Source organism: Falco punctatus, assembly GCF_963210335.1.
Source record: "Falco punctatus genome assembly, chromosome: 3".
Taxonomy (NCBI): domain Eukaryota; kingdom Metazoa; phylum Chordata; class Aves; order Falconiformes; family Falconidae; genus Falco; species Falco punctatus.
This window is the reverse complement of record NC_137582.1, coordinates 3,266,371-3,280,631: the sequence shown is the minus strand read 5'-3', so window position 1 is coordinate 3,280,631 and position 14,261 is coordinate 3,266,371.

Here is a 14,261-nt window from a genome sequence, read left to right as displayed (position 1 = left end):
CATTTTACAGAGCTGCTTGTGTTTAGTTTTAGGGAAATTCCAAGATTCTCAAAGTAGTAGGAAAGAAAGTTTGCACGTAATTGTTAAATGAAGACTTCTCTTAGTTGTAGGTAACTTCACATAGGTAATAGAGATAATGCAGTCGCATCAAAATATTTCTTGCATTTCTCCTCACCATATGATACTGCTATCAATTCAGGGGGTATTTTTTTCATTACCTATACTACTTTGCCTTTATACATGAAAATTAGGACTGGATTGAATGTAAAAATACCCTAGAGTCCTGAGTCACGGTCCTTAACTGAATCTATGATATACTTTTCAGGCTGCTATATTTTTAGTTGAAGTGAGTGCCCATGCACAAATATTTTACTGGATTAAATATCTTCTTCTGAGAGCTTTAAAGTTTTTCCTCCTTTCCTGCATGCAGTGACTTGTACTACAAAAGAATTTAGTGTAACACTACAGTCATGTAAGGTAGCAGGCTGCCTGGGAGAGCAGGCAGTTTAGCATTTCTCCCTATCTCACATCCTCTGAATACACGTGGGTTTTAGGAGGAATGATGTGAGAAGGAAATGAGGAAAGAGCTCATGAACCATTCAAAATCCCCCCTTCATTTTGCAGTGTAGAATTTTTTATTCAACCTGTGACACCTGTTACACAAGTATTTATGTTTCAGGTAGTTATTAGAGCACTTAAGATATGCAGTGGAGATTTCACCAAAATAGTAGAATTTGATGGGATTTCACCAAATGTAAATATCCACTTTAAGATCAAATTAATTGTGTCCTAATCCCCATGTAGTATCTTGATTATCTCCCCACCTACCACAAGAAACGCTTAGGTTCACTTGATGGCATAAGCACTTACTTGTAGATAAGTACATTCAGCCAGATGGACTCCATCCCACAGGAGGCTGGAACCAGTGAAGAACACATCAGGAACACTGCTTAGATGTGTGCAAACTATCTGTATTTGATGTGACAGCTTTTCCCCTTTGAGTTACACCTAAATTCATTGTCCTCTCCCTCTGCTTTTCGTGCAAACAAAATTAGGTCTTTAGAAATCCTGTACTTGTGCCTGGAATGTCAGTATGGGTACAATTACACAAGTATATTTTAAATGCTACTTGGTATTTGCTTTACTAACCCAAATTCATACATCAGGGCATGTAGAGCTGGAGGCAACATTAAGAAATCATCTGTTTCCATCCAGTTTGTTAATTCACAAGTATGTCTACACTTCTGACAGGCATTTCCTCTTCTCAGTTCCTAAGAAAAAGACCAAAGATAAAGTTTTCACAGTATCTCCATGTGGGCTGCTCACACTGAGCAATATCTTCCAAGACCTTGGGTTGTAGCACCTTTGAAGAGTGGGAACAACTGTCCTGCAAAAGAGTTCTTTCATCTTTTAATGCACAGCCAGAAGACTGAAGTGAAATTAGCATAGATGATGGACTACATGCTGTATACCCAAGAGCCAAAATAGGGTGAAAATAATGTTGTAAAACCCCAAGAACTTTTAAGAAGTAAGAAAACTGTTAACTTGGAAAAAGTCTGATTGATTTACCATTTGGCATAGTTGAAACACAACAGAGAGAGACATCATTTGTGTCCTGATTGGGAACAGTGGTAAGAATAGCCACACTACTGTCTGATGTGTATTTGAGAAACAAATAACCCATTAAAGTTGATTTTATTTGCTGTGATTGCCACTTGTGAATGTCCAAAGATGTAAGGTTGTGTAGGATGAGGATCATATTATTTATGACCCATAGACTCTGGGTGATGTATTGTGATCCAATGTGCAAGAAGGACACCAAACTCTTGACATGCATATTATCTTGCTGGATCCTGTCTGTGATAGTGAGATTGCTTACTCAATTTGCTATATATACATAATAGTAAGTGAAAAAATATTTTTTTCAATAAATCTGCCTTATGAATGCTAATCCACCAAGTATTCTAAGCTCTTAAGTAAATTCCTGCAAGTTTTCAGTCATCTAGATAAAAAGTTTTCGTCTTGTCCATCATAATTTTTTTGAGTTTTTGAATAAATCTTATTCTTCTAGTCCTTCCTTAGTGGCCACAGAAAATAATCAATCACTACCCCTCTTATACCCCATCTTGCAAATGGAAGTCTTGATTGCATGATATTTCCTCAGCATAACTGAAACAAAAAGAGACCATAAAGAAAGAAAAGAGATAAGACTAAGCAAAATCCAAATGAAAGTTAATACAAGACTCTGAGGTAGAACCCAGGTTTTCTGATGACCATATCCTGATCCTCACCTCATCGTGGCTTTTCCTTTAACAGATTCCTGTCTGCGTCCAGGTTTTCTCTATTCTGCACATATATACAAGGGGCAGTGTTTGTAAGCTTAGTAGGTTATTAGATTTAGTGCTAGCAACCCTTACCTGAAGTTAGAGTACAAAAACTTTTTCAGTACATTATCCAAGACAGTAACCTGCATATTTTTTATCAAAGGCTGTCTTCAGCATCACTAACATACTAATATTATACTACACTTCTCCCATTCCCATATTAAGATAGACATCACACGTTTGTAAAATGCAGTAGGTGTTAGAAGGAGGTCCAGACAGACTCATGCATTCACTTTAAATCTTTCTGATTTTACACCTTCAGCTTGTATAAAAGCCTTTCAGCCTTTGTTCTTTTCCTTTAAAAGCTTGTTGATCTTTTAAGTTGCAGTCCTGTAAGTTTTGAACTCCCAGGGAGCCAACACATACACTCAGCAAGGCTGATGTTTGCTCCAGTTCCACAAAAATCGCACACAGATGTGCTCTTTTATTTCTTTTGTGATGTTAAGATCAGCTAATCACACTCGGGCATCTTTGTGAAGCTGTGCTGCCTTCTTCACAGCCACCCATTTAGAGATTTAGATCTTTGAATATTGAAAGGTGTATGCAGGTGGAGTTCCTCTGAAGCTGCCTAGACCTAAAGGAATAGTATGTGTAAACTGACACCTTCAGAACGTGCCACTTCTACAGGCAGAATTCTGTCCTATAACTTGACAATGTTTTTCAATCCAGTATATCTACCTTGCCATTAACGCCTAGTAAGTTGCAACAATCACCTACAGAAAACAGGGGAAAGGTCTGGAAAGAAGCAGGCTTGCTTCATGCTGATTTAGTTGAGTGAGACTGTCCACAAGATTAATGTTCAAGAATCATGAGTACACTAAATGCTTATGCCAGGGTGCTAGCTGGAAGGGACAAGGAGGGCACAATTAACAGAAGTACGCAGTTGTGGAGCAGTGGGTGAAAGCAGTGCGCCAGGAGGAAGATGCAACGGCTGCAACACTAGCAACAGGGTAACTTGAAGAAGTCCCTCACCAGCTGAAAACTTCTTAGCTAACTGTACATCTGTGCTCTATGGCTATATCTGCACTAACAGATTAATGTCAGTGACTGCACCCATGTAGCAGAGCTCCATTGTCTGCACTGTTTAATTGCTGTAGTGCAACAGTTAGCACTCACAAACCTTGCGTGCAGTGTTCAGGAGCTATCTCAGGTCAAAAATAAATTATAAGAGACAGCTTGCATACCACCCTGTTTCAGAAGCCAAGTGAAATTATTGGTATGTGTGTAGGCATCTCCATGCCAGCTCTAGAAGATGATCTCAAGCATGTAGAGTTTACAAGCTATAGTTTTTTTCTCTTTCTGCTTTCTAGAGCTTCTGCAAACAGTAAACTTCTGTGAGTCTACAAATGGAATATATTTCCTTCTTGAAAGCCACCTATACAAGGAATTCTCTCGTAAGTGAAAAATGTTTGCATTACTATATGCGTTATTTACATTCATATTTTAGCTTGCATTTGCATTATCGGCATTTTTTCCTCTGAGTTCCACTGAAGAAATGATTGCAACATGTCCCTCATCCATTGATTTAGCTAATGAGATCATTGTTACAGCCACAGATTTAGAACAACAAATGGCTATAAAATGCTACCAACAGCTGGAGCAGATGCATAGAATGACCTTTTGGAGATAGCTTGAGAATACCTTGTAAAATCTCTTTTCATTGGCTAAACCCGTGTTTACTGCATAGCTAATGTTTTTTCACTGCCTTATGTGCAGTTAAAGACAGTAATTTGGACGGACACCAGTCATAACTTTTCATGCTTCATGGCAGCCCCCACCTAAGCTATTAATTTACCACCTGCCCAAGTTCCTGAAGAAATTACCTGTCAACAATTTTGCTTAAGCACTAACTAAGAGTAATTTCAAATAAAAGAAGGCCTTAGGAGAATGAAATAGGTACAATATCCCAATGAATTTCATCAGACTATTTCACACAGTTCCTATGGAATTAAAAAGTTGAATGTTGAGAATATTTAGCAAACTTCTGAGCCCAGTCTCAGTCCAGTCTTTCGCTAGCAGTATTAGCTCTGCATGTTTGAAACTCACACTTAGTAATATTACAGTAGCTGGGTTAAACATGGTGGAATAGTACTGTTATTCATTATAATTCCTTTGGAATTTTACTAGCATAACTGATATGAAAATTAGATGCAAGATATCATATAAACATAAAAGTTTATATTATAAATATAAAAGTTTACATTTCAAAGCTTGGTTGGCAAACACAAACCTTCCTAAACCTTTGAGTCAGAAATGTTTCCATCTGTTATACACGAAAGAGTATATTTAAAATAAATCCCTTCCATGCTGGCTGGAAAATTTGGGCTATATGGTTTAACTCTATACTGGATTTAATGTTCCACATTTTTTTATTATCTTTTTAACAAGTAACTGTCTGAGTGAGTGGACTGTCTGCCAACACCCACAGAATACCACTGAATGCTCAAAAGACCTTTGGGAAATTTTGAAGTCAAATCCACATCTGACTCATTAAACTATTTTTATCTAGGGTAATCCAATTCATTAAATTTCTGTAATGGCTCCAGTGTCCTGTATAAAAGTATACTTTAAAATTAATTTTATAGGTAAAGTAAATCCCCTTGCTTCGCTCCACAGCATGGATAATTCACACATATCTAGACAGGAGGGTCCACTTAGTCAAATGTTCTTGTCCTGCCTATCTCTGTGACTATGATGAGCTCCAGCTATGTTATGTGTGAAACACTGCTCACTCTTACTGTTTCTCCTGATTTTATATTTCTTCCCTCTTACTAATTCTTGTCTTCCTGAGTTGCTTTTGCCCCGCAGCAGACTCTGGAGGACTTGTAAGAATAATTCTGATATAAAGCTTTTTGCACGTTCTCATCTACAGCTTTCTGGGTAATCTAAGTAGAACCTTACCGAAACAGATATTCCTGATTTTCATAAATATTCAAAACTAGAATTCTTCTTTACAAGTTTATTCACTAGAGAATTGAAGAAAACAGCTGTGAACAGAATAGATACCTGACACTGAGAAGCTGTAACTTCAAAATACCGGTCAAGACAACTTCCAGGTGCTCAGCACTTCTCAGGGCTAGTTTCCTTGGCTTTACAGGCTCCCTTTATTTTTAGGGAAAGCAGAAGGTGCTCTGCATTTTGTAAAACTGATCAGCTAATTCCACCAACCTTAAGTAAATCCTTCATTAAGGTACTTAATTTAGGATATCTTTTCTCTATCACTCCTTCTATAATCATTGCTGAGCACAAGTATTTCAGCCTGTCTGTAATCTTCAGCAGACTGTGTAATTTGCCTAATCCTCTCCACTGCATATAAGGAGCCCAAAGACTTTAAAGGTGCATTGGTCAAATGTCTAAATCTATGTGACACAAGTCACTTCCACCATCCCCAGTCCTTTAAGACCTCAAGTCATCAAACCTTTGAGAGAGCAGTCAAGTATAATGTTTTAAGTCTTGTTTGTACAGCGTAACTCAGCTATCCTTTTAAAGTTAAGCACTTTACTAAAGAGGTCTGAGGAAAAAAATGGTAAAATGCTTTGTTGAATCGCCACCTTATTCTGACCAATTCACCAAGTTTATTTTACTTCTAACAAAAGATCTTTGTTGCCTTTTGGAACAAGTAAGATGAGAGTAATTCATTACATTTATGGGAGTTTATGGATGTTTTTCATAGACTTGAGGTATATACTTCATTGTATAGTAAAACACAAGCATGGAAACACCCAGTTTTGCAAGTTAATCCAGCGTCCCATGGCTCCAACAGCTTTCAGCATCTCTGTTGTACATGAATTCCATGTAACCTTTCTAGGTAGGCATTACTTCATAATTACATTTTGTGTTGTGCTGGAGAATAGATGCTATTTTAATTTTATTACATAGTAACTCAACTACCCCTGGTAACATTAAACAGTATTACATAGTTAGCAAATCAGTAATGCCTAGAACCTCCAATCAGATTAAAGCTAGACTGGGCCTGATACATAATGAGATGCATGTTCCCAAGCAAGTGGTTTTGTACAGTTGAAATATAGGGAGTTAGAGATGAGAAGGACAAGACTGTCACATAAAGATTTGTATCACCTTGTTATCTGGGCATGCAGAGACAAAACTTTGAATATAACATAATGTGAAGTTCCGCTTGAAAGAGGGAAAACAGGTCATGAACACCGAATGGAAGGTAGTGGCTCTGAAAAAGGGCTGAAGGTCACGGCAGACATGAACTCTGCTTTCCCAGTGCAATTATAAACCACTAATGCAGTCCTGGATGTTTAAATAAGGGACTACAAGAGAGCACATAATCAAATTCCTCAACAGACTGTGGTTGAAAGCAGAGAAAGTGTGTGCTTCTTTTGTTCAAATTCACAAAAAAGGAATCTTCTAATCTGGAGGAGGTAAAAAAAAGACAGAGTATCTGAGGATGGGAGAAAACTTTACATGGTAAAAAAAATAAAAGTTCAAACTGTTTAGTTTATCAAGTAGAATAATGAAAGGTGACTCAGACACTTTTAAAGTAATTTCAATTAATGCCTGACTGGCTTTTTTATTTTAAAGAACTGGTAAGGCATAATAAGAACTAACCTCTGGACACTGAAGCTGGGAAAACGCAAATTAGAAGGAGTTCTCAGCAAGGCTGATGGAAATAAAGGATTCTGTGGTTTTTTATATCTTCATATCATGCAATTTCACGTCTTTCTTGAATTCCTAGTTAACATACCAAGATCAAGGTCTCAGTAAGTAGTTCAGTTGCACATTGTAGACACAAATGATAAATCAGGGCCCATCTAAAGAAATTGCTGTTCTCGTAAAACACAGTCCCCTTCCTTCCCGTCTTTCTGATCTTTTTTTTCTCTCTCTACCCTAGCTCCCAACCCTGTGGTTTCACCTTGTTTCTCAAATCAGACAGATTCTGCTTCTGAATGTTAGAATAGTTCCCTTCTCACCTCTCTAGTGAGATTTCTGCAGGAAGCGCATGGTTTTGCTTTGCTGCATGACCAGTCAGTCAGTGGTCAGAGCTGGTGCAAAGGAACGGTAGCAGTGTGGTGTCAGGAGCACACAAGAGGAGCAGGTAATCACAGGGCAAAGATATAATTCTCCTGCAGGTGGGAGTGAGCCATTAGAACGGATGAGTCATAATGCATAGTAACCTTGCACTCTAGTACTTAACAAGCCCATTTTCCACTGAATTTTTATAGAACTGAACCCTCTTAAGTGTTTTCATAACTTAGTGTTTCATGCTCTTTCCTAGGTTACAAAAAAGTTTATTACAGGACCACAGACTAATCCAAAGTATCTTCAAAGCAAGTATTTGATAATTCAGAAGTAATTTTGAATAACTAAATCAATTAAATAACTTCACATTTACTACATAGGTATTTTATTTTTCATACTGTTTTCTAATAAGGTTTTAATCTTCTGGGATCTGGTTTTATCAGTTTCCATTTGGAATGTAATAAATATTTAAATTCACACCTTTTGTTGAAACCCAATGCATAAAAGGTATAATGGCATTCTTGTATTCATCCAGTTCTTCTTTCAAAAGCACAAAAGATTGGCTATGACATAATATTAAAGCCTTAAATATGATATATTTGAAAATTCGTTGTGTATAAAAAAGTCAATTAAAATTAGTAATAATCTCAGCCTTTTAATGATTTAGAGATACACTACCTTTCAAAATGTACGTAACTACTTCTTCACTTTATGGTAATTTGTTTTTTATCTGGTTGTTTTTTGTTTGGTTGGTTGTTAGAGACAGGCTTCCTCCCACCTCTTATGTTTTTAGAAGCATTTAACTCAGTTCAGTTCTTACATACGAGCTGGATTCCCACATTATTATCATTAACATAATTATAATTCTGTAAAATAAATACCATATGCTATATATTTTATATATTACTTCATAATTTTAATTATATAATCAGTTTATCAACAAGAATACACAATGTAATGTTCTAGGAGCAGGATCATTGACTTAATTATAGCATTGTTCTTTAATGTTTATTAGTGGAATTTTAAAAATCCTTTTCTCAAATAAAAAGTCTAATTATATTTAAGTATTTGATTACTGGAAGAAAATGTATTTTCATGACTTATCATCTGGCAAAATGAGATTTTTTTCTTTATGCGCTATTTATTCATTATTTAGCCTTACTCGTTGAAATGATAAAAAGATCTAGGCCAACTACCATGTAACAGAAAAGAAGCATAATAAATTGTAAATAGCAAAATGCATCACTGAAGATAAATGTTTTGCAAACATTCCCTAGGCTGATGTTGTTCATATACACCATTTGGCAATTACAGAACTAAATGGCAATATTGGCCTGCAAATAGTTACTGAGAAAAAATAAAGGTCTACACTGCTGCGTCATTAGAGCTTAATTCCTGCTGATTTAAGACAATTCTATTTGCTCTGAAGAAGTACAGGGATTTTAAACCACAAGAACTGTAAAAAAAAAATAATCCAGGATATTTAATGTAAAAATTATTTTCTGAAATTAAAAATTCAAAATGTACTCTTTCTCCTAAAATAAAGCCAAGATTTTCAGGAGTGGAAAGATTCAGGACCTACTTCTAATGAATAGCACTAAATTCCACAGCAATTAGGAGATTAAGCATGTAACCTTCTTGCTCCTTTGTTGTATATATCTCTTATCTAATCCTGTATTTACAATCCTACTGACATTTTTATATGTTCTTGACTTTGTTGGGATTTTTCCCGGTGAACAGAATTGAGAAAATTATTAATTCTTTTAATAATGAAAGTCCTAAATTAACAAAAGACTTCACTACTGAAAAGGAAAAAGGCCTAAACCCCTAAAGATCGACCTGAGAAAAGTCTCAGGTGAAAGTTCTGTCCTGCCTTACAAGATTGCTCAGCTTGGTCCCTGAGGGACCACAGCGTGTAGAGCTGAATCGCCCTGTCTTGCTCACTGTACCCAGGCCTCAGCCATTGCTGGAAATCGCTGTACCAGGTACCAGAAATCATACATCAGGTAGAGTTAGATACATCATTAGAATAAAATGGTAACAAGCCAAGACTCATGTACAAGATCCTGGCCAGGTCACTTATGAAACGAAGTTGAAAAGTGCAACTCTGAGGAAGACCACCTGAGTGAGGCTGAAAGCTGGAATGCCCCTCTAAAAATTGATCCCAGAAGACTCCACCTAAACTCCACCCAGGCCCCGCCTAGACTCTGCCCATCATTAATATGCAATGAGATGTCATAATTACATGAATAATGTATGAGAAGATGTTGCAATCATGTATGTCAAAGGTATAAATTAGCCTGTTTCACACCTGTACTTTGGCGCGAGTTTGTGCTGCGAACCACCTCCTCCCCTGTGCAGAAAATATACCTTGCTGCTAAAAGTACAAAAAGTCTCTTAGCAGTTTTCTTCATTCTGAGGTTTTTCGGCATCACTACAGATTAAGATTCTTTTATCAGAGAAGTGGCTGACTCACCGTCCCTGGAGGTATGTAAAAGGGGTCTGGATGTGGCACTTGGGGACATGGTTTCATGGTGCACTTGGCAGTCCTGGGTTAATGGTTGGACTGGACAGTCTCAAAGATCTTTTCCAACCTAAATGATTCTGTGATTGCTGTAAACATATTAAAATGAACTTAAAGAAAATCAGTCCACACAGGACATACTTGTTCATATTATTTAAAAATCAACAATTCCCTGTGGTCTAAACAAGATTATACACTATGAAAGGGTCTGAGGTTTTCTACGTCACAAACCAAAGAACAATAATACCGTATGCCTACATTAATTTTTTCATTGTTGTAGTTTAATTTTCACTTTGCCTGTAGAGCTGATGAAATTGTAATTCATTTATGAATTTATTTTCTATTCTGAACTGCTACTGTATAATAAATACTCCTGCAATTGAAAACAATTTAAAATGTTTAAAAAGATATACTAAGGTTAACCTTTCAATTTGAATTCCAGGAAAAATAATTGTTCAGCCATTAGCTATACCAGAATGTTAATATAACTTGCCAGGAACTGTTGAAAGAGAAATGTTTGTGCCACACTAGAAGCAAATAAATAAATAAATCCAGCCAATTCTGAGTAAATGAAAACATATTGACCTAATTTCCTAGTGACTGAAAAAGCTGCATGAAGAAGACCTGCTGGTATAAATTATGTATTTCCTATGTCAGTAGAGGAGGCAGGAATGAGCAGCTGGTGACCAAATTTCCCTTGGTGATTATCGCTTTATTTTCTTCCGGCTTTTCAGTGAACTGGAAAAAGTTAACAATATTGCATTATCAGTATCAGATTTAGCATGCTGGATTTCTAATGAGCTGGATGTCTCCAGAAGAGAAAATGGGGCATAGAATAAGGAACAGCAATGCAGGACCAGAACAGAAATGAAGCAGCTTAGTTCTTATCTTCAGATTTTGGTAGCACAATGATGATAATTGGAGAAAACCTTATCTTGAATCGAGATGTCTTTAATACTGGCTGGAAAGTACAATTGATCCATTCTTCATAACACACAACCTGCAGAACTTCATCTGAAAGTAAATGACTTGAAGCACACAAGCAGCATCCTAACTTGCATAAGACCATTCAGGAGCTTGAAGCACTCCACCCATATTGGTAATGTTTTCAAAAATCAGGAGTCGGAGTTGAACCTTGAGGCCAGCTTGAGTAACAAGTAGCCATTTGCTTTTTTTTCTAACAATACTCATCTGGTTGTTTTCTCAGCTTGGAGATCATGCTGACTTATTGTCACTTCCTTTCTCCATGATTTCAAGGTCTGGAAAAGTTCATAGCATACGGTTAGCCAGGACCTAGATAAAAATTAAAGAAAACAACAAACATCATATCATGGAATGGGAAAATAGTTATTAATGTTCTTACACAACTAACACCTCTGTAAGAGCTGCAGCAGCTCTAAGCCAGTAGGTCCTGCCAAAGCTTCCTTCATATTCCTGCCTTCAGCCCACTTCCAGTGCTCTGCTGCTCCCAGGACAAGTATTCCCTGTCAAACCTTCAAGTCTCATACACACTAAAACACTGAATTGGCTTGATTTTGTTGTCACTGACATTTTTCACCACAGTTCCTGACTTCAGAGAGAGTTCACTGATGTGAAGCAGCATTGAAGCGCTGCTGTGGGGTGACAATTTGCCAACATGCTTGCATTAGAGGATGCCTACTCTTGCTCGCTGGAAGTGATGTCTCTCCAAAAATCTTCACGTGATTTACTCTGTATTGCTAATTGCATTGCCTGCAGTCACTAATCCCTGGCTTGAAAACCAAGAAGCACAGAGTAGTTGTGTCCACATTTCTCAGTGCTAGATGCTAGACGTCTCTGCAGGTGACTGGTCACACTTGCACCACACAGCACTTGGCCTTGGGTCTCCTCTCTACTCCATGCAACATCCCAAGAGCCCTAACACAGGCTGATGTGTGCGTTAGGGGTGTGTATATGTTGTTTTGCATTGTTTTGGTTTAAAGGGCAACAATTATGGGACGGCTGTGTTGCACCCTTGTGAAGGAAGTATTGGTGGTTTAGAGCAGAAACCTGAAGATGTGACTTGCATGCTGTGGGTATAGAAAGAAAATATGGGGACATGCCTTGGGACATCAAAGCTGCTGCAGTGACATAGAGGACTGCTGAGGACAAAGGGAGCCAAAACTTGCTTTCACCTACTGTTTACTGGGACAGGCTCCAGTAGCAAAGTATTTGCAGGAACCAAGTTTTGTTTTAAATGGAATTAAATAATTCACTCCAAAACATGGCCTGAGAATACACTAGAATTTATGCAATCTGGAGGATGAGAACTGTGAGCTAAGCTGTCTGGCAGGGTAAATATGTCTTTCATATCAGTGATACAGTCATCCTTGGAGTTGGGTTTGTATAAAGGTTAGCTTATTTTTATTTCGCTTAAGCGCACTGGAAACAACAGGGAGAAGACAGAGGAGTGCTGGCCTATTTTTTCTGCCACTTACAAACCAATTGCTGATAGAAACTTAGCTCTGGTAAACTGGCCATCTGTCTGGCTTAGGGCATGATCTACTCCTCAGTACCCTAGAGCTTAATCTAATATTCTTAACACTAAATTAACTTAGAATGTGAAATTAAAAGAGAGGGAAAGGAGGCAGTTATAGTGACAGAAAACAGATCTGAATTTCATACCTCTGGCCTAAATGTAGGCAGTGTAAACCTTAAGAAAAATAAAATTAATATTGCCCGGATAAGTTAATAATTTTAAAGTATATTTTTAAAGTATAATTTTAATTATATTTAATAGTGATATTTTAATTGCTATTTAATTTTCATTCTTTTTCTCCTGAAAATATCTGTCTTTTCAGAAATAGTGCAAAACATCAGTCTTACATTGAACGTGCCTACTTTATATTAATGGTAGAAAATGGGTGGGATTTCATTTTAGGACTATGTCATAATGAATGGTTCCTACTTATGTCACAGTATGTTTAAAATAATGGACCTGTCTGATGTTGAAGAAATACAAAAGGAACAGTTCCTGTTTCTGTCACCTGCCTAAATACCCAATGCCAACAAAACATGGAACTGCATCAGGGTTATTTGGGCTGGTTGCGTATTTCCAAGAGGAACAAAAATGCAGAAGATTACACAATCCTTGGTACACCCAGTTGCACATTTCCTTGTGTAATGTCAAGATGTTGCAGCTGTGTATCCTCTCCTTTGTATGCTCTGTCCCTCTGCTCCACTCTGCCCCTCTATTCTGCTCTGGTGAGACCGCCCCTGGGTTACTGTGTCCAGCTCTGGAGTCCTCAGCACAGGAAAGACATGGACCTGTTGGAGTGGATCCAGAGGAGGGCCACAAAAATTACTAGAGGTATTGAACACCTCTGCTATGAGGAAATGCTGAGAGAGTTGAGATTTTCTAGCCTGGAGGAGAGAAGGCTTGGGGGAGACCTTGTTGCAGCCTTTCAATACTTGAAGGGGGCTTATAAGAAAGACGAAGAGAGACTTTTTAGTAGGGCATGTAATGATAGGGCAAAGGGTAATGATTTTAAACTAAAAGAGGATAGATTTAGCCTAGATATTATGAAGAAATTTTTTACAAGTGTGGTGAAACACTGGACCATGATGCTCAGGGAGGTGGCAGATACTCCATCCCTGGAAACATTCAAGGTCAGTTTGGGCAGGGCTTTAAGCAACCGGATCTGGTTGAAGATGTCCCTGCTCATTGCAGGGGAGGCTGGAGACTAGGTGACCTTTAAAGGCCCCTTCCAACCCAAATCATCCTGTAATTCTATGACTCCTTTTTCCTCTCAGATTTTGTTTGCATTATGGATCCACTGATAGGGAACCTTGCCCATTTTTGCTATACAGGAAAATAAGAGAAAAGGTTGCATCACACAAAAGCTATATCAAATTCCTTTGAAGGTCTGGGAGATGAGGATTCCTCAGAGAAGTGTCCGAGAGCCACATAAGCCCTCTGAGCTCATTAGAAGAAAGTGGTCAACAGAGCGGCCTCCCGGTGTCACAGCAGAGATTGAAGAGCTGACAGATCAAGGCAGAGCTACTAACAAACAGGGCTGATGCTTTTGACTTAGAGAGTACCTGTTGCACAGTTTAGAGTCAGAAAGCTCAAATTCTTTGTCAGAAAGCTCAAATTCAAATGTCAGAAAGCAGAGTCCCACCTAAGTTATTCACAGTATGAACAAAACTAATCTTGCTCAGCCTAAAATCACATTAAGAGCCCTAAAAGAGTTTACAGATGCCTTGGCTTATTGGAGACTTGGCTTCAGCTTGAAATCTAAGTCAGTTGCATGTGGTATGAGTGATCCAAACTGAATCTCTAATGCTAAAACATAAACCACTTCACCAAGTTCAACTGGGTTCAAATTTTATTAGTTTCCCAGGAC